Raw genomic sequence first — 23,697 nt, 5'->3', positions numbered from 1 at the left:
GCTCTTTTCGGCTGTGTTCAGCTCCGTTCAGCTCTATTCGTCTCTGTTCGGCCTATTTGGCTCTATTCAACTCTGCTCTTTTCCACTCTATTCTATTCCTTCTATTCTGTTCTAATCTCTTCTATTCTACGCTACTCTATTCTATTCTACCCTCCCCTCCCCACTCTTCTCTAATCTATATGTTTCGATTGGATTTGACGCATTTAATGCGATTCTACGCAATTAATCTTGAATCGGCTAGTTTCGGATCGATTTGGCTCTATTCGGCTAAATTAGGCTCCATTCAGCTCGTTTTGGCTTGAATCACTTCGATTCTGCTCGATTCGTCCTTATTCAGCCCTATTCGGCTGTATTCTGCTCTATTGGACTCTTTTCTACTCTATTTGACTCCATTCTATTCATTCCACACCATTCTACACTATTCTACAATTCCTGCTTTCAAGGAGCTAAGATTCTTCTGAGAAAGATAGTCATCAATAGATCCTTTCAATTTACTATGAAAATGGAATACCTCAAATATGTGCAAATAATATGGAAGGGCTGAAGAAGACACACTAAGCAATCAGGAGACAGGAGGGTCAGGAAGAGCTTTCTGAAGGAGATGACCATGACCTGAGTCTAAGTGGCTCAATAAGAGGGGGCAAGGATGAGTATCACATTCTTGGCAGAGGAAATCAAAGATACAGACATGAAAAACAACATTTCATGCAAAGAGAAACATCAAGTAAATTTGTGTTATTGAGTATAACACAAATTTCACAATGGAACGTGCCCAATATTACAGGGAAAGTAGAAATTACAGAGAATTTGTGTAACAAGATAAAAAATTTAGGTTTTTGCTGAAGAGGAAACAGAGCTTTCACATGGTCGTTCAGAGCTCGGCTGCTAACAAAGAGGTCAGCAGTTAGAATCCACCAGCCGCTCCTTGGAAGCCCTATGGTGCAGTTCTGCTCTGTCCAATAAGATCACTGTGGGTCAGAATTGACTTGACAGCAACGGTTTTGTTTTGGGTTTTTTTTTTTTTTGGTTTTTGTTTTTTAAGTAGAGCAGGGAAGAAGAACGATTGCGTTTTAGTATATTATTCTGTAAATAGTGAGAAGCATAGAACAGAAAGGAAGTAAGTGTAGAAGCAGGCACGCAAATTAGGTATAGCCTATTTTATTAGTCCAGACATAGAAGATTAGAACCTGTGCCAGAGTAGTGGTAGAGAAGAAGGAGGGAATTGCAAACTCAAGAAACATTTGGGAGGTAAAACTGACTAGGCTCAATGACGGAATCAAAGGGGAACAGGGACAAAGCAGAGAAAGGATTGCGAGACAAATACTAGGTTTATGCCCTTGATAATTTGATAAATGATGATATTATAGCAAGAGGGGTGTGTGTGTAAGGGAGAAATAAATTCATTTTTTAATATTTTATTTTAATGAGGCTTGTCATGGATTGAATTATGTCCCCCCAAAAATGTGTGTATTAACTTGTTTAGGCCATGTGTGGTTGTCCTCCATTTTTTGATTTTCCTGTGTGTTCTAAATCATAATCTCTGCCTGTGGTTAAAAAGGATTAGGGTGTGATATTAACACTCTTGCTCAGGTCACATAGCTGATCCAATGTAAAGGGAGTTTCTCTGGGGTGTGGCCTGCACCGCTTTTTATCTTACAAGAAATGAAAGGAAAGGGAAGCAAGCAGAAAGTTGGGGGACTTTGTACCACCAAGAAAGCAGTGCCGGGAGCAGAGTGCATCCTTTGGACCTGGAGTTCCTGCACAGAGAAGCTCCTAGTCCGGGGGAAGATTGATGACAAGGACCTTCCTCCAGAGCAGACAGAGAGAGAAGGCATTCCCCTGGAGCTGACTCCCTGAATTTGGACTTCTAGCCTACTAGACTGTGAGAAAAATTTCTCTTTGCTAAAGCCATCCACTTGTGGTATTTTTGTGATACCCCACTAGATGACTAAGACAAGGCTATAAATGAGTCTGAACCTCTGAGGAGAGTTTCAGGAAAAGATGAGGATTGAGAAGAGCAAAAAGAAGCTGATGAGAATCTAAGTATTTCAAACTTTAATTAATGGGCAGAAGTAGAAGTGAAAATCCTATGTATGAGAACAAAAACAGTGATCAGAGAGTTGGAAGCATAATCAGAAGAAGTTGGAATGATGAAAGCCAAGGAATGACTGCTTCAAGGAGGGAATGGTCAATACTCACTGCAATACAGACACCTAGTGAGATAAAGGCCGAAACATGTATGTGTTCACTAAATTTCCAGACTGCAATAATTACAATGGGACTAGAAGCCAATGTGCAGTAAATTTACTCCATATCTTTCTTATATTTGCTTATATTTTGCTTTAGCTGTTTCTTTCTTGATTTTTCCATTTTGCTGTCTTTTAAAAAAAAGAACCCTTTTAAAATTTTATTGTACTTCATGTGAAAGTTGACAGCTTAAGCTAATTTCTCATTCAAAAATTTATACACATTGTTTTGTGACATTAGTTGCAATCTACACAATGTGACAGCATGCTCTCTTTTTCCACCTCAGGTTACCTAAGTCCATTCATCCAGTTCCTGTCCCTTCCTGCATTTTCGTCTTGCTTTTGGGCAGGAGTTGATTGACTGATTGATTGATTTGATTGAACTAAGAAGCATGTTCCTTAAGTGCATTATTTTTTGTATTACAGGCCTACCTAATCTTTGTCTGAAAAGTGGGCTTTGGAAGTGGTTTCAGCTCTGAGTTAGCAGAACGTGCGGGGGCCATAGTCTCAGGGGTTCCTTCAGTCTCTGTCAGACCAGTAAGTTTGGTCTTTTTTCATGAATTTGAATTCTGTTCTACATTTTTCCCCATTCTCTCTGGGACTATCTGTTGTGATCCCTGTCAGAGCGGTGGGTGATGATAGCTGAGAACCATCTAGTTCTTCTGGGCTCAGACTAATGGAGTCTCTGGTTCATGTGATCCTTTAGTTCTTTGAGTTAATGTTTCTTGTGTCTTTTGTATTACTCATTCTTCTTTGCTGCAGACGGGATGGGACCAACAGACATATCTTAGACAACTGCTCCCAAGCTCTTAAGGCCCCAGATGCTACTCACTAAAGTGGGATGCAGAACATTTTCTTTATGAACTATGCTATGCCAATTAACCTAGATGTCCTCCAAGACTATGGTTCCCAGCCCCCACCCCCAGCAACTCGGTCCCTCAAAGTGTCTGGATGTGTCTAGGAAACTTGTATGTTTTTGCTTTGGTCAAGTTATACTAACTTCCATTATACTGTGTGTGGTCTTTCCCTTCACCAAAATTGACACTTGTCTACTATCTAGTTAGTGATTTTCCCTCTCCCCTCCTCACCTTGTGATTCTTTTGTTTTATTTATTTGGTGGATTACGTTGATTGATTTTCTAATGTTGAACCATCCCTGCATATCTGGTATGAATCCCACTTGGTCATGATTTTTTTTTATGCTGTTGAATTCTACTGGCTAAAATTTTGTTGAGGATTTTTGCATCGATGTTTATGAGGGATATTGGTCTGTAGTATTTTTTTTTGTGTGTGTGTGTGGTGTCTTTGCCTGGCTTTGGTATCAGGGTTATGGTAGCTTCATAGAATGAGTTCAGGAGTATTGCTTCCTTTTCTATGCTCTGAAATAGATTCAGTAGTATTGCTGTTAGCTCTTCTCTGAAAGCTTGGTAGAATTCTCCAGTGAAGCCATCTAGACCAGGGCTCTTTTTTGTTGTTGTTGGGAGCTTTTTTAAATTACCTCTTCAATCTCTTGTTATGGGTCTGTTTAGTTTTTCTACCTCAGTTTGTGTTAGTTTAGGCACGTTAGTGTGTTACTACAAATTTGTCTATTTCTCCTAGGTTCTCAGGAGTACAGCTTTTTGCAGTATTCTGTTGTGATTCTATTTCAGTTGCATCTGTTGTGATATCACCTGTCTCATTTCTTATTCAGGTTATTGGCTTCCTCTCCTTTTTTACTTTGGCCAGTGGTTTGTCAGTTTTGTTGATCCTTTCAAAGAACCAACTTTTGGTCTTGTTGACTACTCTATTGTTTTTCTCTTCTCTATTTCATTTAATTCTGCTCTAATCTTTACTATTTCCTTTCTTGTGCTTGAGAGTTCCTTTTGCTGCTCTCTTTCTATTTGTTCATGTTGTAGAGTTAATGGTTTGATTTTGATCCATTCTTCTTTTTTGATGTGTGAGTTTATTGCTATAAAATGACCTCTAAGTACTGGTTTTGCTGTGCCCCAGAGGTTTTGGTAAGATGTGTTTCCATTGTTACTTGAGTCTATGAATTTTTTTATTCCATCCTTGATTTCTTCTATTACTCAGTATTTTTTAAGCTATGTGTTGTTCAGTTTCCATGCATTTGGGTTTTTTGCTCTTTTTTTCTTTTCATTATTGTACTTTAGATGAATGTTTACAGAACAAACTAGCTTCTCATTAAACAATTAGTACATGTATTATTTTGTGACATCGGCTACCAACTCCATGACATGTCAACACTCTCCCTTCTCAACTTTAGGTCCTCTATTACCAACTTTCGTGTCCCCTCCTGCCTTCTAGTCCTTGCCCCTGGCCTGGTGTGTCCCTTTAGTCTCATTTCATTTTATGGGCCTTTTTCTAATCTTTGGCTGAAGGGCAAACATCAGGAGTGCCTTCATTACTGAGCCAGAAGGGTGTCCAGGGGCCATACTCTTGAGGTTTCTTCAGTCTGTCCTTGCTGTTTTTGTTATCAATTTCTATTTTTATGGCATTACGATCAGAGAGGATGCTTTGTATTATTTTCATGTTTTGGATTTTGTTAAGTCTTGTTCTGTGGCCTAAAATGTAGTCTATCCTGGAAAATGTTCCATGCACATTGAAAAAGGATGTAATTTGCTGCTGTTGTGTAGAGTGTTCTGTATATGTCAATGAGGTCAAGTTGGTTAATTGTGGCATTTAGATCTTCTGTATCTTTATTGAGTTTCTTTCTGGATGTTCTGTCCTTCACTGAAGATAGTATGTTGAAGTCTCCTACTATTATTGCGGTATCGTCTATTTCTCTTTTCAGTGCTGTTAGAGTTTGGTTTATGTATTTTGAAGCCCTGTTGTTGGGTGTGTATATATTTGTTATGGTTATGGCCTCCTGGTGTACTGACCCTTTCATCATCTTATAATGTCCTTCCTTATCCTTTACGGTGGATTTTGCTTTGAAGTCTATTTTATTGGAGATTATTATTGCCACTCCTGCTTTTTTTTGTTATTGTCTGACATATTTTTTTCCATCCCTGGAATTTTAGTTTGTTTATGTCTTTGTGTCTAAGGTGTGTCTTTTGTAGACAGCATATAGATGAATCTTTTTTTTTTTAATCCATTCTGCCACTCTGTATCTCTTTACTGTTGCATTTAGTCCACTTACATTCAGTGTGATTATTGATTGGTATGAGTTTACTCCTGTCATTTTGTTTTTGTTTTTTGTGGTGTTGAAGGTTTCTTTGTTCAGCTTAACTTTCTGTGCCGAGTTATTTTTCTTTATGGATTTTCTTTTCACATCTTTCATTATTGTTGATTTTGTGTTCGCTGAATCTTTACATTTTTTCTTCTTTTTATTTTGATGGATGGGTTTGTTAGCTTTCTTTGTGGTTACCTTGAAGTTTCCTTTTATTCTTCTAAGTTTAAACCAGTCTTTTATTTCTTGATATCACCTTGACTTCTTCTCCAGGTGCAAGTTCTATGTCTATACCGTTTATTCTCTCTTTTTTGTTTTGACATTTTCATTTACTTATTGTCATCCCAGATTCCCTATTTTCAGTCTTTTAGCTTTGTTCTGTTTTTGTGAATTCCCTATCTGAGTTGGTACCTGGTTGATCTGTCCTGTGTCCTAGTCTTGGATTATTGTCTGGTGTTGTTGGTTCTCTAACCAGAGGACTGTCTTTAATATTTCTTGTAAATTTGGTCTGGTTTTTACATATTCCCTTAACTTCTGTTTATCTGGAAATGACCTAATTTCATCATTGTATTTGAGAGACAACTTTGCTGCATAAATAAGTCTTGGCTTGTGATTTTCTTTCTTTCTTTTTTTTTCCTTCAAGGCTTTATATGTGTCATCCCATTGCCTTCCTGCCTGCATGGTTTGTGCTGAGTAATCAGAGTTTAGTTTTTGGTTCTCCTTTGTAGGCGATTCTTGTGTATCCCTAGCCACTCTCCTGATTCTTTCTTTGTCTCTGGTTTTGGTAATTTTGATTATGATATGTCTTGGTGACTTTCTTTTGGAGTCTATACTGCATGCGGTTTGCTGAGCTTCTCACCTAGATATCTTCTTGTCTTTGATGATATTAGGGAAGTTTTCTGCCAGCAATTCTTTGACAATTCTCTCTGTGTTTTCCATTATTCCCCACCTGTTCTGGTACTGTGATCACTCATAGGTTTCTTCTCTTGATAGTATCCCACACAATTCTTAGGCTTTCTTCAATTTTATTCATTTTTTTCTTTTTCCTCAAACAAATTGGTGTCAAGGGACTTATCTTCAGTCTCACTAATTCTGACTTCCATTGTCTCAGTTCTGCTCCTATGATCTTCTATTGAATTGTCTAATCCTGAAATTTTATTGTTAATCTTCTGGAATTCTAGTTGCTGTTTTTGCATGGTTCCTAACAGCCTATTTATTCTGTCTTTTTGTTCTATGGGGCAGTTCTACTGTGTCCTATAGTGTCGCTATGAGTCGGAATCGACTCCAAGGCACTGGGTTTGGGGGGCTGGGTTTTGTTCTTGTATTGTTTTCCTGAATTTTTCTCTTGCTTTGTTGTGTGTTCCTTGGTTTGATCTGTGTTTTGCCTGGTCTCTTTCTTAATCTCTCAGGGAGCTCTGTGTATTAGTCTTTTGAATTCTTTATCAGTTGGTTTCATTGCCTTGTCTTCCTCTGGAAAGTTTTCTGATTCTTTATTTTGGTCTCTTACTGGAGGCTTTGTGTCTTTGTGTCTTTCTTCTCCTCGTGAGGCATCAATAAGTTATTGTATTTATTTAATGTATTTTGTTTCCTGTATCCTGGATTTTTGCTTTGTTTTGTTGTGTCCAGATAAGCTGGGTGTGTGCGCTACTCTGGTCATTAATGTGGCCTTGTTGAAGCTCTTACATCCTGTCTCCATGTGGACAGAGGAGCTAGTAGGTATGTGAGCCCAGGAGTCTGTCCACTGTTCTTGTGTGGCTGCTGAAGATGTAGGGACCATTTTTAGTGGGGTGAGGAATTTATCCTGCTGGTCACCTGGCTGTGGGTGCAGAGGGTGTTCTTCCTGGTCGTTGGGTTGGGTACTGCCATGGACTGAATTATGTCCCCCAGAAAATGTGTGTAACAATTTGGCTAGGCCATGGTTCCCAGTATTGTGTGGCCATCCTCATTTCAAGATTGTAATTTTATATTAAAGAGGATTAGGGTGGGATTGTAACACCATTACTAAGGTCACACCCCTTATCCAATGTAAAAGGAGTTTCCCTGGCGTGTGGCCTGTACCACCTTTTATCTTACAAGAGATAAAAGGGAAGCAAGCAGAGAGTTGGGGAACTCATACCACAAAGAAAGCAGCACTGGGAGCAGAACATGTCCTTTGGACTCGGGGTCCCTGCACAGAGAAGCTCCTAGTCCAGGGGAAGATTGACAAGAAGGGCCTTCCTCCAGAGTCGACACAGAGAAAAAGCCGTCCCCAGGAGCTGACACCCTGAATTTGGACTTCTAGCCTACTAGATAGTAAGAAAATAAATTTATCTTTGTTAAAGCCATCCACTTGTGGTATTTCTGTTACAGCAGCACTAGATGACTAAGACACATATTGTGTGTGTGCTCCACTGCTTACCAGTGGTTGGGGTGTGGGTGACTGGGTTGTTGGTTACCAAGTGTGTGGTATGGAGACTCTCACCTACAGTCCTGGGCAGGAAGAGCTCTGTGGGAGTGTTTGGAGCAGAAGCAGATCTCTGGTGTAGTGGGGGGCAACGTGGGGGGCAACAAAAATGGTCACCACTGCTCCCAGGTGTGCAGATCAAGGGCGTACTCTACACACTAGAGTGTGTAGAGTAGTGCAGCCATTCCTTGGGTGCCCAGTGCCATTGGCTGGAGGAATTGGGGGCATCACTGATTCTCAGGCCCCTGTAGTGGGCAGCAACATGCAGTGGGGAGGTATGACCAACTCTCTGGAGCAAGTCACTGGTGCAGGTGATTGGTGGAGTTAAAGGGTGCTGCAAGTCCATGGACACCCTACGCCACCGGCTGGGCAAAGGGGTGGTTGCCACCAGACTAGGCTGTGAGTTCCCAGCTTAAGGGGTGTGGCGGTGTTGAATGCACCCAGACTGGTGTCACAGTTGGGGATAGATGAGAAGGCAGTCCTCCTCAGCCATGCGCCTCTGGTAGGGGAAGGGATATGGTGTGCATGGAGGGTTTGGAGCTTGCACTTAGCTCCCACAGATCTAGTGTTGCTCCTGTTTGGTTCTGGAGGTGCGTGCAAATTCGCTCCTGCTTAGTTGCACCAGGTGGGGTGACTTTTGGCTTGGGTTGTGGCTGCTTGCCTCAATCTGTGCCCACTGTGTAGATTCAACTAACAGGATGCCAACAATCTGGTGATCTGTAATTCCCCATTTCCACTGTTTTGAATGTCTCTCCTTCCACCTGTTGCTCAGTCCAATTCCTCAGCTTTGTCTTTGGTGCTTAGGGTTCCTAGATTGTCATATATATTCGATTCGGTTGTTTTTTGGGATCTTCGTTATAAAAGGGACAACACCAAGGATCTGACTATTCTGCCATCTTGGTCCTGCTTCCTAAAAAAACTTTTTAATCTACTTACTCTTTTTGTGTTTTCTAAATCATTGAATTCTGTATTTACTTGCATTAACATCTTCATTTTTCTCTTTGTCTTTATGGTTCTTTCTAGAGCTTTTGGTTTGGGTGTTTATTTATTATTTTTACATGAATTGATAGATACATTTTTAGAGCTAATAATTTTACTCTGAACACTGTTTTAGCTATATCTCATTAATTCTGATATGTAATGCTTTCATTAGTGTTTTCTAGAAATTCTGCCATTTTTAATTTCTATTTCCTCTTTGATCCAAGAGTTATATATTTAGTAGAAAATTTGCACATTTTAAGGAAGAAAGGTCTTTTTATTTTTTTAAGTTTTAAATTTGTTGCACTTTGATCAGAGAATGTAGTTTATATTTACCCACTCTTTGAAATTTAATTAGATTTTCTTTATGGCCAAATCTATAAGGTCAGTTTTTGAGACTGTTTCATGTGCACTGGAAAATAAAGTATATTCTTTTTTATAAGGGTATAGAGTTGACATATATGCATAACAGATTTTGTTCACTTGGAGTATTTTAGACTAAAAAGCATGTTAGATTGTTCTCTCATTACCTGTCTTATATGGCTTCTGCTTATAGAATTTGCTGCTGTATTAATTGGTGTATAGCTATTCACCAATGAATTATACCTCCTAGCAAACGTCCTTCTTTGGTTCATTTATTTCAAGGTGGCAGGATTTCCACCTTGTCAAGACTGTGGTCCTTGTTTTCCTTTTGTATGAATTTGCCTGGTGTACTTTTATTCCTTCTTTTCTTGTTAGTCACTCTGAAGAAGTTAGTTTTAGCTATGTCTTTTGTATGCAGCATTAAGTTGAAGTTTGCTTTTTAAGCAAATCAGAAAAAAATATTTCTTGTAATAGGTGAGTTATATTGTTTTATAGCTTGCTGTTTCTACAGTATGTGTGTGTATAGTTTTTTTCAAAGTTTTTCAATACATGGTCTGTTTCTTTTGTTCATTATCATGTTGTTTTCATATTTATTTTGCTAGTTAGGAAAGAATGTGTTTTTTCTGGTAGTTTCTTTGTGTTAATATCTTTTAATAACACCCTTTGTCCCACATATTTCAGTAATTTGTCCCTATCATGAGAAACTATAAAATTAGCTTACAACTTCTTCCTTCTCATTTTCTTCCTCTCCTCCATCACCCAATTTTGTTCAAGGTTAAGATCTTTCTTGTTTTGTGTGTGTGTGTGTGTGTGTTTAATATATTTAGAATTCTACTATTCCATTTTAGCTTTTAATTATTTGATCTCAACATACAACGTATGAAGGAAGGAATAAAGAAGAAAAAAAAAGAGGGGGGAAGAAAAGAAGGAAGCAAGGCAGATAAAACAATCGAAAAGTCCAGCCTAAAAAATACTATTCTGTTATTCTGAAGAATGAGATAAATCCACGTGTATTGAGATGGTGACGTGTCTATCATATGTTCTTAAGTAAAAAAAGATGCAAGTCCTAGAATAATATATACAACATGATACCATTTAATATATATGTCCAAGTATATATGTAAAAATATGTATGTCCATATGTTGTTAGGTGCCATCGAGTTGTTTCCGATTCATAGTGACACTATGCACAACAGAACACATGTCATATATATGTGTATATATGAGCATATATTTAAGTATGTATATTTAAATTTGGAAATATACAGGGAAAACTCTTAACAATGTTAACCTTTGACCTGAAGAGGTACATTTGGGGTTCTGGGGAGAATTAAGTGAGTTTTCATTCTTCATCCTATTTACATTTGTATTCTTACAATGTCTACGAGTGGTTCTTACATTTGAAAAAAAATAATAAATTATTTAAAAATTACATCCTTGAAGTATTTGGTCACAGAATAATTACTTGGATTCACAATCAACACCCATGGAAGCAGCAGTCAAGAAATCAAAAGATGCATTGCATTGGGCACATCTGCTGCAAAAGACCTCTTTAAAGTATTAAAAAGCAAAGATGTCACCTTGAAGACTAAGGTTCCCCTGACCCAAGTTTTCAATTGCCTCATATGCATGTGAAAGCTGGATGATGAATAAGGAAGACCGAAGAAGAATTGACGCCTTTGAATTGTGGTGTTGGCAAATATATCATGGACTGCTGAAAGAACAAATACATCTGTCTTGGAAGAAGTACAACTAGAATGCTCCTTAGTAGGAAGGATGGTAAGGCTAGTCTCACATACTTTGGACATGTTATCAGGAGGGATCAGTCCCTGGAGAAGGACGTCATGCTTGGTATAGATTAGACATGGGAAGGGGAGGGTAGAGGGTCAGCAAAAAAGAGGAAGACCCTCAAGAGATGGATTGACACAACTGCTACAACAATGGGCTCAAGCATAACAATGATTGTGAGGATGGTACAGGACCGATCAGTGTTTCATTCTGTTGTACATGGGGTCACATGAGTCGGAACGAACTCAACAACACCTACCTACAATAACGACGACATGTAAATATGAGTCAGTCAGAATCAGTTTGATAAATTTTCTTCCATGAATTATTTTGGAGGTGTGTAAAAACAGATTAAAACAACTGTTAAAACCTTGAGTATTATCTAATAACTAATTTTCAACTGACACTTGAGAGAAAATATAAATTGAGTAAACTACTTGCCAGTTTTGGTTAGAATTTTCACACACCAATTTTCCTCCAAAGGAATCGTGCTGGGCTCCCTGAATTCAGCTTTAATGTATAATGTTCTCCAGTGTTTTGATCCTCTTTTTAATGAAAAAATACAGATATCTATGAATTCTTAATTTTCTTTTGAAAAATTAAATTTTCTCTGCGTAGAAGCAGGCAGAGCCCTTCTAAGCCTTGGAATATCCCAGGGCAAATGCCATGTTAGCAATTCTTTGATCTCTAACTTCCAAAAAACCAAACCCATTGCTGTCGAATTGATTCTGACTCATAGCAGCCCTTATAGGACAGAGCAGAACTAACCGCCATAGCATTTCCAAGGAGCAACTGGTAGATTCGAACTGCCAACCTTTTGGTTAGCAGCCGAGTTCTTAGCCACTATACCACCAGGGCTCTAATCTTTAACTTAGTGCTCCTATATTACAAAGATGGCAAATCATCTAAGCAAAGTTTGCTTTCATATTCATATTGATCAAAATCAGCTTACAGTATACAGTTCTTTAAAATGCAAAATGGTAATCATTGTAACATTATCCTCAACACCTCACACATCTAATTGAATAGATAATTCAATAAAACTGTTACAGTTTGCCAAATCACCTCTCTGGATTGAGCTGCTTTTTTCAGGTAGTTTCTTTGCATTAATATCTTTTAATAGTATCCTCGGTGAAGTTAGGTAAAGCAATCCTTTACTTCTACCATCACCTCACTTTCTCACCCTCTATATGACTCTCTCAAACTTCCTCCAATCTTCTCAGTCCTTAAACTTCTCTCCCCACGTATCCTTACATGTTCTCAGCAGGTGGCTTCTCCTTCACAGAAAATAATAGAAACCATATGATATGAATGACCTCATTCTGGTCACAAAACCAGTCCCTCCTCCCATCCAAGGGCCATCCCTCCACTTGTGCTTTGGGTCCCACCTCCTCCCACCCTTTTTGGAGTCCTCTGTAATCTGTTATGCAATATTTTCCCACTGCCTTCCACCTGCCCTTTTTACTGACCCATCCCCATTTAATTTAAACACGCTCAAATCCCTCCCATTTTGTTAAAAAAAGACCTCCTTTATCTCTACCCCCCACACCACCCTACATTTCTCTCTTTCACTGTCGTTGAGAAGTTGACTACATTTATATCTGTTTTTCACGTTATATTTACTTCTCCACGTGCTCCTTTCAAGCTAATAAATAATATCCAAAAAGAACCCTGGTAGCACAAATGATTAAGGGCTCAGCTGTTAACTCAAAGTTTGGCAGTTTGAAGCTACCAGGTAGCCCCACAAGAGAAAGACCTGTCAGGCTGCTCCTGGGAAGATTACAGCCAAAAAAACCATGTGGGGCAGTTCTACTTTGTCACATGGTGATACTATGAATCGGAATTGACTAGATGGCACCTAACACAACAGCAACAATATCCAGCCTTTTCAGTCCCCATGTCTTCTGGTTTTTCTCCTACCAGACCAGCTACTCCTTATCAGTTTTCTTGACTGTGCCTTTTCCTATATCTAGTCACTAAACTTTGGATTTCCTCAAAGCCCTGAAATACGGCTACATTTATCCTCACCTTGCAAAACTTATCTGTTACCTTAGTTTTTTTTTATTAACTTTTATTGAGCTTCAAGTGAATGTTTACAAATCAAGTCAGTCTGTCACATATAAGTTTACATACATCTTACTCCGTACTCCCACTTGCTCTCCCCCTAATGAGTCAACCCTTCCAGTCTCTCCTTTCGTGACAATTTTGCCAGCTTCCCACTCTCTCTATCCTCCCATCCCCCCTCCAGACAGGAGATGCCAACACAATCTCAAGTGTCCACCTGACATAATTAGCTCACTCTTCATCAGCATCTCTCTCCCACCCACTGTCCAGTTCCTTTCATGTCTGATGAGTTGTCTTTGGGGATGGTTCCTGTCCTGTGCCGACAGAAGGTCTGGGGACCATGGCCGCCAGGATTTCTCTAGTCTCAGTCAGACCATTAAGTATGGTCTTTTTATGAGAATTGGGGGTCTGCATCCCACTGATCTCCTGCTCCCTCAGGGGTTCTCTGTTATGCTCCCTGTCAGGGCAGTCATCGATTGTGGCCGGGCACCAATTAGTTCTTCTGGTCTCAGGATGATGTAGGTCTCTAGTTCATGTGGCCCTTTCTGTCTCTTGGGCTCTTAGTTGTCGTGTGACCTTGGTGTTCTTCATTCTCCTTTGCTCCAGGTGGGTTGAGACCAATTGATGCATCTTAGATGGCCGCTTGTTAGCATTTAAGACCCCAGACGCCACATTTCAAAGCGGGATGCAGAATGTTTTCATAATAGAATTATTTTGCCAATTGACTTAGAAGTCCCCTTAAACCATGGTCCCCAAACCCCCGCCCTTGCTCCGCTGACCTTTGAAGCATTCAGTTTATCCCGGAAACTTCTTTGCTTTTGGTCCAGTCCAGTTGACCTGACCTTCCATGTATTGAGTGTTGTCTTTCCCTTCACCTAAAGCAGTTCTTATCTACTGATTAATCAATAAAAAACCCTCTCCCTCCCTCCCTCCCTCCGCCCTTCGTAACCACAAAAGTATGTGTTCTTCTCAGTTTTTACTATTTCTCAAGGTCTTATAATAGTGGTCTTATACAATATTTGTCCTTTTGCCTCTGACTAATTTCACTCAGCATAATGCCTTCCAGGTTCCTCCATGTTATGAAATGTTTCACAGATTTGTCACTGTTCTTTATCGATGCGTAGTATTCCATTGTGTGAATATACCACAATTTATTTACCCATTCATCCGTTGATGGACACCTTGGTTGCTTCCAGCTTTTTGCTATTGTAAACAGAGTTGCAATAAACATGGGTGTGCATATATCTGTTTGTGTGAAGGCTCTTGTTTCTCTAGGGTATATTCCGAGGAGTGGGATTTCTGGGTTGTATGGTAGTTCTATTTCTAACTGTTTAAGATAATGCCAGCTAGATTTCCAAAGTGGTTGTACCATTTTACATTCCCACCAGCAGTGTATAAGAGTTCCAATCTCTCCACAGCCTCTCCAACATTTATTGCTTTGTGTTGTTTGGATTAATGCCAACCTTGTTGGAGTGAGATGGAATCTCATCGTAGTTTTAATTTGCATTTCTCTAATGGCTAATGATCGAGAGCATTTTCTCATGTATCTGTTAGCTGCCTGAATATCTTCTTTAGTGAAGTGTGTGTTCATATCCTGTGCCCACTTCTTGATTGGGTTGTTTGTCTTTTTGTGGTTGAGTTTTGACAGAATCATGTAGATTTTAGAGATCAGGTGCTGGTCGGAGATGTCATAGCTGAAAATTCTTTCCCAGTCTGTAGGTGGTCTTTTTACTCTTTTGGTGAAGTCTTTAGATGAGCATAGGTGTTTGATTTTTAGGAGCTCCCAGTTATCTGGTTTCTCTTCGTCATTTTTGGTAATGTTTTGTATTCTGTTTATGCCTTGTATTAGGGCTCCTAAGGTTGTCCCAATTTTTTCTTCCATGATCTTTATCGTTTTAGGCTTTATGTTTAGGTCTTTGATCCACTTGGAGTTAGTTTTTGTGCATGGTGTGAGGCATGGGTCCTGTTTCATTTTTTTTTGCAAATGGATATCCAGTTCAGCCAGCACCATTTGTTCAAAAGACTATCTTTTCCCCAATTAACTGACACTGGGCCTTTGTCAAATATCAGCTGCTCATACGTGGATGGATTTATATCTGGGTTCTCAATTCTGTTCCATTGGTCTATGTGTCTGTTGTTGTACCAATACCAGGCTGTTTTGACTACTGTGGCTGTATAATAGGTTCTGAAATCAGGTAGAGTGAGGCCTCCCACCTTCTTCTTTTTCAGTAATGCTTTGCTTATTCGAGGCTTCTTTCCCTTCCATGTGAAACTGGTGGTTTGTTTCTCTATCACCTTAAAAAATGACATTGGAATTTGGATCGGAAGTGCATTGCATGTATAGATGGCTTTTGGTAGAATAGACATTTTTACTATGTTAAGTCTTCCTATCCATGAGCAAGGTATGTTTTTCCACTTAAGTATGTCCTTTTGAATTTCTTGTAGTAGAGCTTTGTAGTTTTCTTTGTATAGGTCTTTCACATCCTTGGTAAGATTTATTCCTAAGTATTTTATCTTCTTGGTGGCTACTGTGAATGGTATTGATTTGGTGATTTCCTCTTCGGTGTTCTTTTTGTTGATGTAGAGGAATCCAAGTGATTTTTGTATGTTTCTTTTATAACCTGAGACTCTGCCAAACTCTTCTATTAGTTTCAGTAGTTTTCTGGAGGATTCCTTAGGGTTTTCTGTGTATAAGATCATGTCGTCTGCAAATAGAGATAATTTTACTTCCTCCTTGCCAATCCAGATGCCTTTTATTTCTTTGTCTAGCCTAATTGCCCTGGCTAGGACTTCTAGCACGATGTTGAATAAGAGCGGTGATAAAGGGCATCCTTGTCTGGTTCCCGTTCTCAAGGGAAGTGTTTTCAGGTTCTCTCCATTTAGAGTGATATTGGCTGTTGGCTTTGCATAGATGCCCTTTATTATGTTGAGGAATTTTCCTTCAGTTCCTATTTTGGTAAGAGTTTTTATCATAAATGGGTGTTGGACTTTGTCAAATGCCTTTTCTGCATCAATTGATAAGATCATGCGGTTTTTGTCTTTTGTTTTATTTATGTGATGGATTACATTAATGGTTTTTCTGATATTAAACCAGCCTTGCATACCTGGTATAAATCCCACTTGATCGTGGTGAATTATTTTTTTGATATGTTCTTGTATTCTATTGGCTAAAATTTTGTTGAGGATTTTTGCATCTATGTTCATGAGGGATATAGGTCTGTAATTTTCTTTTTTTGTAATGTCTTTACCTGGTTTTGGTATCAGGGAGGTGGTGGCTTCATAGAATGAGTTGGGTAGTATTCCGTCATTTTCTATGCTTTGAAATACCTTCAGTAGTAGTGGGGTTAACTCTTCTCTGAAAGTTTGGTAGAATTCTGCAGTGAAGCCGTCCGGGCCAGGGCTTTTTTTTGTTGGGAGTTTTTTGATTACCGTTTCAATTTCTTTTTTTGTTATGGGGCTATTTAGTTGCTCTACTTCTGATTGTGTTAGTTTAGGTAGGTAGTGTTTTTCCAGGAATTCATCCATTTCTTCTAGGTTTGCACATTTGTTAGAGTACAATTTTTCGTAATAATCTGATATGATTCTTTTAATTTCAGTTGGTTCTGTTGTGATGTGGTCCTTTTCGTTTCTTATTTGGGTTATTTGTTTCCTTTCCTATATTTCTTTAGTCAGTCTAGCCAATGGTTTATCAATTTTGTTAATTTTTTCAAAGAACCAGCTTTTGGCTTTGTTAATTCTTTCAATTGTTTTTCTGTTCTCTAATTCTTTTAGTTCAGCTCTAATTTTTATTCCTTGTTTTCTTCTGGTGCCTGATGGATTCTTTTGTTGCTCACTTTCTATTTGTTCAAGTTGTAGGGACAGTTCTCTGATTTTGGCTCTTTCTTCTTTTTGTATGTGTGCATTTATCGATATAAATTGGCCTCTGAGCACTGCTTTTGCTGTGTCCCAGAGGTTTTGATAGGAAGTATTTTCATTCTCGTTGCATTCTATGAATTTCCTTATTCCCTCCTTGATGTCTTCTATAACCCAGTCCTTTTTCAGGAGGGTATTGTTCAGTTTCCAAGTATTTGATTTCTTTTCCCTAGTTTTTTCTGTTATTGACTTCTAGTTTTATTGCCTTGTGGTCTGAGAAGATGCTTTGTAATATTTCGATGTTTTGGACTCTGCAAAGGTTTGTTTTATGACCTAATATGTGGTCTATTCCAGAGAATGTTCCATGTGCGCTAGAAAAAAAGTATACTTTGCAGCAGTTGGGTGGAGAGTTGTGTATAAGTCAATGAGGTCAAGTTGGTTGATTGTTGTAAGTAGGTCTTCCATGTCTCTATTGACCTTCTTACTGGATGTCCTGTCCTTCTCCGAAAGTGGTGTGTTGAAGTCTCCTACTATAATTGTGGAGCTGTCTATCTCACTTTTCAATTCTGTTAAAATTTGATTTATGTATCTTGCAGCCCTGTCATTGGGTGCATAAATATTTAATATGGTTATGTCTTCTTGATCAATTGTCCCTTTTATCATTATGTAGTGTCCTTCTTTATCCTTTGTGGTGGATTTAAGTCTAAAGTCTGTTTTGTCAGAAATTAATATTGCTACTCCTCTTCTTTTTTGCTTATTGTTTGCTTGATATATTTTTCCATCCTTTGAGTTTTAGTTTGTTTGTGTCTCTAAGTCTAAGGTGTGTCTCTTGTAGGCAGCATATAGACGGATCGTGTTTCTTTATCCAGTCTGTGACTCTCTGTCTCTTAATTGGTGCATTTAGTCCATTTACATTCAGCGTAATTATAGATAAATAAGTGTTTAGTGTTGTCGTTTTGATGCCTTTTTATGTGTGTTGTTGACAATTTCATTTTTCCACATACTTTTTTGTGCTGAGACGTTTTTCTTAGTAAATTGTGAGATCCTCATTTTCGTAGTGTTTGACTTTAATTTTGTTGAGTCGTTACGTTTTTCTTGGCTTTTATCTTGAGTTATGGAGTTGTTATACCTCTTTGTGGTTACCTTATTATTTACCCCTATTTTTCTAAGTAAAAACCTAACTTGTATTGTTCTATATCGCCTTGTATCACTCTCCATATGGCAGTTCTATGCCTCCTGTATTTAGTCCCTCTTTTTGATTATTGTGATTTTTTTACATATTGACTTCCGTGATTCCCTGTTATGAGTATTTTTTTAATTAATCTGAATTTGTTTTTGTGATTTCCCTATTTGAGTTGATATCAGGATGTTTTGTTTTGTGACCTTCTGTTGTGCTGGTTTCTGATATTATTGGTTTTCTGACCAAACAATATCCTTTAGTATTTCTTGTAGCTTTGGTTTGGATTTGCAAATTCTCTAAACTTGTGTTTATCTGTAAATATCTTAATTTCGCCTTCATATTTCAGAGAGAGTTTTGCTGGATATATGATCCTTGGCTGGCAGTTTTTTTCCTTCAGTGCTCTGTATATGTCGTCCCATTCCCTTCTTGCCTGCATGGTTTCTGCTGAGTAGTCTGAACTTATTCTTATTGATTCTCCCTTGAAGGAAACCTTTCTTTTCTCCCTGGCTGCTTTTAAAATTTTCTGTTTATCTTTGGTTTTGGCAAGTTTGATGATAATATGTCTTGGTGTTTTTCTTTTTGGATCAATCTTAAATGGGGTTCGATGAGCATCTTGGATAGATATCCTTTCGTCTTTCATGATGTCAGGGAAGTTTTGTGTCAGGAGTTCTTCAACTATTTTCTCTGTGTTTTCTGTCCTCCCTCCCTGTTCTGGGACTCCAATCACACGCAAGTTATCCTTCTTGATAGAGTCCCACATGATTCTTAGGGTTTCTTCATTTTTTTAATTCTTTTATCTGATTTTTTTTTCAGCTATGTTGGTGTTAATTCCCTGGTCCTCCAGATGTCCCAGTCTGCATTCTAATTGCTCGAGTCTGCTCCTCTGACTTCCGATTGCGTTGTCTAATTCTGTAATTTTATTGTTAATCTTTTGGATTTCTACATGCTGTCTCTCTATGGATTCTTGCAACTTATTAATTTTTCCACTATGTTCTTGAATAATCTTTTTGAGTTCTTCAACAGTTTTATCAGTGTGTTCCTTGGCTTTTTCTGCAGTTTGCCTTATTTCGTTTCTGATGTCTTGAAGCATTCTGTAAATTAGTTTTTTATATTCTGTATCTGATAATTCCAGGATTGTATCTTCATTTGGGAAAGATTTTGATTCTTTTGTTTGGGGGGTTGTAGAAGCTGTCATGGTCTGCTTCTTTATGTGGTTTGGTATGGAATGCTGTCTCCGAGCCATCACTGGGAAACTAGTTTTTCCAGAAAATCCGCTAAAAAAAATGCAGTCAGATCCCTATCAGAATTGCCTTTGGGTTATAACCACCACCTTGTTCCCTGTAAGGATGAAAGTCTGAGATTTGGATTATATATGCTTGGTTGTAGCTGGTTCTGTGTTTTTAGTCCAATTAGGGGTGGATTTTTGGTCCCTGTTTTTTTTTTTTTTTGTTGTTGTTGTTGTTCCTTCTCTCAGGCTGAAAGAGTGGGTTAGGAAAAGACCAAAAGAAAAAAAGGGGGGGGAAGCAAAGCCGCTGCGGAGCCAGAGCCATTCTCCCTCTGGCTCAGGCAATTCCAATGTTAATGAAGCCGCCTGACTGGGACGCTGGCTCCAGGCTCCGAAAACAATCGCCGCTTCCCCGTATTTGTTCGTTTTCCGTCTCTAAATCTGTGTTTGTTGTTCAGGGTTCGTAGATTGTTATGTACTTGATCAATTCACTTGTTTTTCCGAGTCTTTGTTGCAAGAGGGATCCGAGGTAGCGTCTCCCTAGTCTGCTATCTTGGCCCCGCCTCAAGACTATCTACCTTAGTTTTAAAAACCATTTGCTAGATGACGATTCCAAATTATGCCCAGTGCTCTATTCTGATAACCAGGCTTACCTAACTCTCACAGTTTGGGTTCCCAGGGATGTAGGGTCTGAGATGGAAATTAGCAAGCAAGAGGTTTTGGGGGAGTATCCTGGGATCACACTTTGGAAGGGAGGGACGGAAGCAGGATAGGAGAAGTTGAGCTGCAGTGCAGTTTCAAGATAAGCCTCAACCAAACCTGTGGGGAGTTTTTAAGCTGGGTTTACCCTTTAGAGTTGTCCCGAGTTGGGATGAAGATGCCTTTCCTTTATAGTTTCTGTTGTTTCTATTGGCCAACCATAGACAGTTGGCAGTCTATTCTGGGATGGAGCCATGACCTTGGGAGAAGAGACTCCGTTTAGCTAAGGCTGTTACTCTAGGGGGAAACCCTGGTGGCGTAGTGGTTAAGTGCTACAGCTACTAGCCAAGGGGTCGGCAGTTTGAATCCGCCAGGTGCTCCTTGGAAACTATGGGGCAGTTCTACTCTGTTCTGTAGGGTCGCTATGAGTCGGAATCGACTCGACAGCACTGGGTGGGTTTTTTTTGTTACTTTAGGGAGCTGATAATTGGGAGTTTTCTGCCAAAGCACACCCAGCTGCTAGGAAGTAAGCTCTTCATTTATCACACCATCAAGTCGATTCCAATATATGGCACCCCCCCCATGTGCAGAGTAGAACTGCTCTGTAGGATTTTCAAGGCAATGGCATTTTGGAAGCAGATTGCCAGGTCTGTCTTCTAAGGCATCTCTGGGAAGGTTTGAATTGCCAACTTTTCAGCTAGTAGTTGAGCACAAACTGTTTACTATTTTCATTTCACTAGCCCACAGACACTTCAAAAATAACATTTCCAAAACTGAAATTTTCATGTTAGTACTCACTCCCTCACACTGCTTCCTCCTCCAATTCCTCCTATCACAATGATATGGCCACCTCATCTGCTTAGCTAAGCCAGAAACTGAGATGTGCTTCTAAACTCATTTCTCTGCCTCACTCCCATTCCACATCTAATCAATTACCAAGTCTCCATGATTTTATATCCTAATTATCTCTTGTTTTTGTCCAGTTGACACCATTCCTGCTCTTGCCTGGATGATTGTGTTATTTTCCTGAGTGTTTTCCCTGTGCCTATACTTTTCCTGCTTAAGTCCAGTTTCTTCATACTGCAGTCAGCACTATGAGCATGTCATTTCATCTGGTGATTTCCTGTCTTAGGCTAGCTTCTGTAGAGAAGCAAAGCTGGCAAAGTGTGTGTGTGTGTGTGTGTGTGTGTGTGTATAAACACTGGTGGCATAGTGGTTAAGAGCTACATCTGCTAACCAAAAGCTCAGCAGTTCGAATCCTCCAGGTGCTCCTTGGGAACTCGATAGGGCAACTCTACTCTGTCCTATAGGATCACTATGAGTCAGAATTGACTCGACGGCAACTATTTATATATCTACAGAGTGCCTTGGCACTCCCATCTGGGTGGGAAAGAAAGAGAGATTTATTTCAAGAAAATGGCTCACGTGGTTCTAGAGGATGGCAAGCCCCAAGTCTGTGGGTCAAATGTCAGGCTGGAGGCTTCTTCTGACCTACCTAGCTTCAGGGGCTGACGAATCCAAGATTGGCAGATAATACGGGAGACTGCTGGCCCAAGTCCCATGAAATAGATGTCAGATGATGACAAGCCAGGTGCAGCAACCAGATCAAGAAGAAGCCAGTGAGCTTTGCCAGAACGCCCATGTATATTGAATGTAGGCCACACCCTCAAGAAACTCCCCTTCCAACTGATTGGCTGATCACATCAGATCATATCATGGAGGTGATTACATTATATCACAAAGCGAAGGGTAACGACATCATTATATAACTGCCAAACTGCATCATTACATAAGTGCCAAACCATTGAGAATCATGGCCTAGCCAACTTGACACACAACCAATCTTCGAGAATCTTTCATCTAGCCTACAAAGGACTTCACCATCCAACCTCTCCAAGTTAACCTTGTTCAATTTCTTCTTCACTCTTTCTGCTCAGTCCGTATTGGATTTCAATAAACTTCTTGGATATAGTATGTTCTTTGGTGTTTTTCCCCACGTGATCCTTCCTCTACCTGAAATGCTTTTCCTTCTTCTTTTCAACTCTCAGTCTACATATCCTCTGCTGGGAGAAGCAATTTTTGTGCATCCTAGACAAGGCTGTTTGCCTTGGCATTCACTGCCAAAACAGTAACTTTTCTGGCACATATCGTCTTATTTGTTTTATATCTTTCTTCCTCATGAGAACACAAGCTCCATAAGTGCAGAAACAACGTGTTTCTTATTCATTGCTGTATCTCCAGTCCTATCATAATGCCTAGTACATGGTATATGCTCAATAAATACATGATTTTGCATGTACTGTTCCCTGAACTTGGAATGTCTTTTCTAGGCTTGTAAATCTCAGATTTTTTTTTTTTCAGGTGGCTTTCAGTGCCCCACTCAAAGACCAAAAAAGTTACTTGCTGTCTTCCCTGTGCCACCATTTTACCTAATATATGCTTGCATGTTGAACTTACCATACTTTGTTTATTTAGCATTTGGAGTTTACAAACTGGAGGCTTGTGAGCCCCACTGGATCCTTGCCCATAGGATTTATGTTTAGTTCTTAATGTTGTGTATAAAAATCAGTAGATTTCACAATTGACAAATTAGGATATATGGCAAAACTTGGTGCATAGTCCCACATGACAATTATTCACCTCGAGCAAGGAAGTAGCTGTCCACGTTAAACTGAACATGGCACCAGAAATACCACTAGATCTTCCACAATCATCATCCACGTAACATGCCTGGCCCTTTAGCATTTGAATTTGCAACCATGAGTGCCTGTGTGCCTATTCTACTAGATTATAAGTTCCTTGAAAGAATGAGCTGAATGTTATTCATCTCTGAATCCTGCACTACCTACTGTGTGTCCTGGAATATACCAACTGCTCAATAAATATTCATTAATCGATAGGCTGATAAGTTGACTGAAAAAGACTGATGATTTTCTACTGGTATTTAATTTATATCAAATTTCAGTGTTATAGGAACCACAATGAAAAAGTAGTTACATTTACAAAGGCTGAAGAGCAGTCATCTCTCATTTAATCAAGTAAATCTTCTAATATTATGCACAGTGTCTTATCTCTAGTGTGTTTGGTTATTTAATGTTGACGTAAATTAAAAGTAATAGAAAATCCTAATATTAATGCAGATGATAAAGGCAAATGCAATATATTTGTACATATATTGAAAACAAAAATATAGTCCAGTAAATGGGCATTAGGGTAACAAAAATATGTTGATCTATATTTAACAAATGGAGGGATACATTAAAGGTTAGGTTACATCTCAAATCATCCAAACTAGAAATGAAACAACAACATTTTTGGCTTTTATTTAAAAATAAAGGAAATAGCCAGCATAATCAATTTAGATTAAAATTTTCAAGTAATTAAAAAGCTATGTGTTTTTAGCTCAACATTTTTCTTCTAAAAATTATGTTTTATAAAGGATTTTGTGATGTGTTGAAATATTATTCTTTCTGCCATTCATTTTACGTCCTTAAGTATTCTTGAAAAGAGAGAATCCTTGATTCAAAGAGAGAGAGATTTTAAAACAAGAACCATTTCTGGTCAGGTATTTATTATAATTTCACACCTTCAAAGCTTCATTTAACAAGCAACTGCTTTAACTAGGTACTCATAAAAGAAAGTAGCCATACTTTGTAATAATATCACCCATTCCTTTTTCAAATCTCAATGT

This window comes from Elephas maximus, chromosome 18 (genome assembly GCF_024166365.1).
Source record: "Elephas maximus indicus isolate mEleMax1 chromosome 18, mEleMax1 primary haplotype, whole genome shotgun sequence".
In the NCBI taxonomy this organism is placed as follows: Eukaryota; Metazoa; Chordata; class Mammalia; order Proboscidea; family Elephantidae; genus Elephas; species Elephas maximus.
This window is presented reverse-complemented; position numbering follows the sequence as displayed.